Genomic DNA, 5,319 nt, shown 5'->3' with positions numbered 1-5,319 from the left:
TGACCCTCCTGTAATGAATATGTACAAAGTCACAAAGACTTGTCAACAGTCATTATAAGGTATTCCAATGGAGATCAACTCCATGGAAACTAAGTCTCATATTCAAAGTACATTGCTTTGGACATGCTTCTTGCATTAAGTTTTCTAATCTTACACAGATAACTTCCACCTATGGAGACAACTCCATATTCTCATTTTGACTATCACTTCTGAATAAGAGATGCCTCTTTTCAGAATATGTCAATATGGTCCTTCCAAAATTAGCACTATACTTCCAACTGTCCCTGAGCAACCAATCTTTGGTAAACCTCAGATTGTCCTCGACAATTGCTTAATCATTTTAGTCATATCCAATTCTATACCTTTTCCCTTCTTAATGCCTCTGGGCATTTGGAAAAATTTAGAAATGACAAATATTATAGCACATGCAATCGATCCTGTACCCAAAGCAAATGGTACACGATTCATGATGTCTCACATAAAGACATGATTCTAGACCAGTCTTTTGCTACAATATTTTTATTTGCCATGTTTTCAAAATTTGACTATGAAGAGGGATGCCGTAATCATAATCGAATTTTGAGAACGCAATATATAGAATTTCCTTAACTTGAACCAATCCAACATGAAATTCTTATATATATTCTTGACTAAAGATGATTAAGGTCTCAATCTAAGCCTTTAGAACTGAAATGAAGTATATCCTCTCCCTTAATTATAGCAAAACAACTTTATCAATCCCTGCAGCCTCACGAATTGAAACTTTTGTTTTCTATAATTAACATTGCTAACTTGCAACACTAACAATAATTATCATGCTCCCACTAACATGATGATTATTAGCATAACACTTATGCTCCCACTAGCTTTGACATGTACTCAGAAATCAGCTGGACTTCTAGAAATCAATACTTTATTGACTTCCTTACCAAAGTTCAGATTTCTGATACGAGATGCTTTGATAAAACTTTATCAAAGTCATACACCTTTCCTTAGATAGCATGCATGTGTGTCTAAACAATTTCAGAACTATGAAAAGGGATGCCGTAATCATAGTCTCAATTGTTTAGACCTTTTGCCATCTGCTTCAAATCTACTTGGTGGAAGTGTTTCCTCACCATCATTTTCATGAATCGGAGAGAAACCTTATGACCCTTAGATTTTATGGTGTATGTGTTCTTATCCATGTGAATCGTCAAAACCATAGTCACAAGACAAGGATAATGACAAATCCAAACTCATATGGACTGAACTTATGCAATCTTAACTTCTTGCCACCTGGCAGTACATGGCCTGCCATTGCTTCCAAGTTGTTATGCAACCAATTGAGAACTTTCATAACTCCTATGCAAAGCCAACTTTAACTGGAATGGGCACAGAATATGTCAACACGATAGGTTATAAACCTCAAGTCGTGTGCTAGTGAAGAACCTCAGGTTTTATTCTTGATTAGTTCTTGAAATTCTTTTTAGGATCTTTAAGACTCCCACTATCCTCTTGACATATAAGACTATCTTCCTAAATATTCAAGAGATAGTGCGGATTCTTTATCAAGACAAACACTTCACACAATTGGCCTTAGTTGGTCTTTGTTTTATCCAAAACATCACAACTTACCAATTTCAAATGTACAAGAGTAGGACACTTTTACTCTTACATTTGACAAGTGTTTTAAACCTTTCTTTAAGATATGTCACTCAAGTTACAATCTTGGAGTATGACTCTAAGAATTGTTTTGGAACGAAGTATGACTCATCTTCCTGATCTAACCATTTCAACAATTCATGACTCGTCTTCTTAGTCATAAGAATGCACTAAGATGACCTTTAGAGGACTAATTGTGATATGATTTCTAAATCATTAAGACGATCACAAACATGATACTAAAGTACTCTCCCATCTTTTCAGATTTGAGAAACTTTTATCTTTCTGCCTAATTTGATTCTTCCCATTCGTTCTGCCATACATTGAGACTTTTCCAATGTTTCAGAATTATACTTAAACTTGTAAGTATAACCATATTTACTAAACTTTAGTAAATCAAATAGTCTTAACGAGCTTTGTGGTGGACATGACCAGTGCACAAGAATGTGTACTCGATCCCTTTAGTCCTTCACTTGACTCACACATCCATGTGAACAAGTAATTAGTCTTGATTTTCCAATGCTTGAAAGTTCTCATTCATCATACTATTCAACTTGCATGATTCCAAGTTTCGGTCCAATTGAAACTTGGGTGATGAGGAACTTTCCTGATTTGGTAAATTTAGACACTACCACAAATGAAAGAATCAAATCCATTTTCCAATATTGCTATCAGTGGAATCATATAAGCAACAATTTTCCACAAATTCCATTGTAAGGATACTTCAAATAAATAAAAGTAAAAATTTTCTTTTATTTTAAAACTTTGTGGAAAAACTTATCCTTACAATCCACATGGAAAATTGTTGTTATCTATTCCTTAGCAATATATCATAACTTCTTAAGCAACTGCTCAAAATTCTGATGCGATCGAAATCCACCTTCGCGATCAGAATCATCATATACTTCCTTTAAGATTTCTCTCTATTCTTTGATTCTTAACACATCAACATGTGACCCAGTCACATCATGTAATGAGGATCTCAGAATAGAACTTAACAGAGTTAGATAATGGGCTCTACCTGATGTGGAGTCAAACTTATTGACTTTAACATCCTTAGGTAAATTTGGCAGCTTTGCAATCAACGCCCCTTCCTTTGGCAAAATAAACATATGGACCCTTTGGTAATGGGACTATCTCAGACTTAGCCTTTCTCTTTACCATTTGGTCAACCGGGTTGGCTATGGCCAATCCCTTTCCATTGGGAAGAGAACCATTGTCACTGTCCATAAAGTTTTTGGGAAGTTGATCTTCTAATCAAATTTGCTTTACTATCGTTCCAAATCATTGCTGATTCAGCAGCACCAAGCAAATAGATATGATCATTAAGGTTCATGTCATAGTCTGTTTCATAGTAGTTCCAAAGGAACTCACTATGTGACTTAGAAAGTGATTGAACATCCAACTTTCTCATGACTTTGACACCCAACTCTCCCAGCTTGTCAATATGTGACTTCATCTCTAAGATGTGATCAGACATAGACCTTGCTTGCCATTAGGGATTGAGTGACCTTGAACTTGTGGGTTAGGGAGAATAATTGGAAGAGGTGGAGGAAGTAAAGTTCCAAGAGATTTGGGAAGATCATAGATGTCTGAACTAGACATCTTTTGGAAGATATTCAAGATAGTTGATCTAAAGTCCTTAATATAACACCTAATATGAAATATTAAGGCTAGGATCCAACAACCTATTTATAACTGGAAGAGGGATGTCGTAATCCGAGTTATAAAATAGTTGAAGGTAGGTAAATGACGATTTACCAATTTCCACCATGAAAAACGAAATAATGCAATTAGGTTTTTAATTGGATTTGAAACTCCTAGATCTTTTGAGATTCATTGAACTTTTCAATGGCATGTTTCAATCTCGAGTGTGCCCTTCAGGTTTTGTGACTGGGATGCCGAGGATCACAAAACAAGGTGTGAAGTAATCATGCAAATATACTTGGTACCCTTAATATTTACCCCTCAATCGATGTGCCGGTTAACCACACGAGCTCCACCGATACTATGATAAATATTAAGTTACCCTTTGCCTACTTTGTTAAATCCAGGTTAGTGTGCCGGTTAACCACACACGCTCCACTAACGGTTTAAACAAAGTGCAAAGTGTAATTTCATGGATTAGCACCTTATTCACATTTTCCTAAGTAACTAAGATTGGGAATTTATAAGTGTTTAGTTACTTAGTATTTATCATTAATACTTTTAATGAAGGGAGAATTATAGTCCTTGTCCTACCCGTTCGGCTAACGACCCTCCACCAGTCAAGGAAGCGGTGGGTGAGAGTGGACACCCATTAAACTGCCATTTTATAGGCAGTAACCTTATACCCCCCTTATAGACCGGCTTCGTGAATGAGGCCTACTAACGGTAAGACTGACTTGCTCTTATACATATATTTATTATTAACTTATAATACTATAAAGTATAAGGGTTGAATTTTAACTTTTAAAATTCTAAGAGCTAACTTGGAATTAAAGTATTCATGGGGAAAACTTTACAAATTCCAAAAAATTGAGGGCAGGTTTTGAAAATATTCAAAACTAATTAATTCCATAACTTATGTGTTTAAAGTAGTTTTAATTAAAAAAAATTCTTCAAGTTCCATAACTTGAGGGCAAGTTATGGAAGACTTTAAACTAATAAAAGAATGTAACTTTTCTTTATTTTTGTAACTTATGGAACTAATTAAGGTTACACATTTTATCATTTAATGAAGTGACTCTTGAACCTCCATAACGTGAGGACAAGTTATGGAGTCATAAAACCATTTAATGAGGACAAAACTCTTCATTTTTGTAACCATTGCCAACTTTTTATGAGTTTTATGAAACTTAAATGTGACTTTTCATATAACTTAAGGACAAGTTACAAAAACACATTTTAGAATCAACTCTTAGATTAAAATGGATTCAAAACACATAATCAATTAACTTTTCTATTAATCTAATAAACTCATATGAACAAAGATAATTCGCATCAAATTTTTTTCAAGTAATTAGCATAACTTTTAAACTAATACAATTCGATTTTTCAGCTAATTTTGCAAGTATAACAAGAAAACAAAACCAGGCTTTGATACCACTGATGGGTTTTGAGCACTCTAACACTCCTAAGTGTGCATGCAACCCTAAATACCTTGGATCTATGTTTTCTCTATTATACATGTAATTATGAACTTTCCAAGGTATTACCCTATCTAGCATACAATACTTGATACTTGGGTAATCAAATGGATAGAATACATACCTTTGTTTGATGTAGCTTGTCTCCATGAAGCTTAAGTGCCTAGTGCCCCAAGTGTGACACCTCAAATGGTTCACACAACACCAAATGCACATGGAATGACTTGAGAGAAAATGGAACACTCCTTGAAATCGTCTAGCCCTCATATTCACACATTAGTGCACGATTTCTTGAGCCATGGGATTCTTTTATATGGTGGCTATTAGGGTTACACCATGTAACTCATAACTTTACCCATTCCTTATGCTCCATGGATTTTAAACTCCATGGAGTATCCATGGGTCACCCCATGGACTTAGTCTAACATAAGGAATCTTGGATCATAAGCCCACATATATAAGAATGAATGATTTACACAATCAACCCATATATTTAATTAGTCTCCTTCTGATCACTTAATTAATTCCAAATTAATTCTTGATTAAT

The sequence above is a fragment of the Lactuca virosa genome, chromosome 9 (assembly GCF_052849685.1).
Source record: "Lactuca virosa cultivar CGN04683 chromosome 9, Lactuca_virosa_CGN04683_v6, whole genome shotgun sequence".
NCBI classification, from domain to species: Eukaryota; Viridiplantae; Streptophyta; class Magnoliopsida; order Asterales; family Asteraceae; genus Lactuca; species Lactuca virosa.
This window is presented reverse-complemented; position numbering follows the sequence as displayed.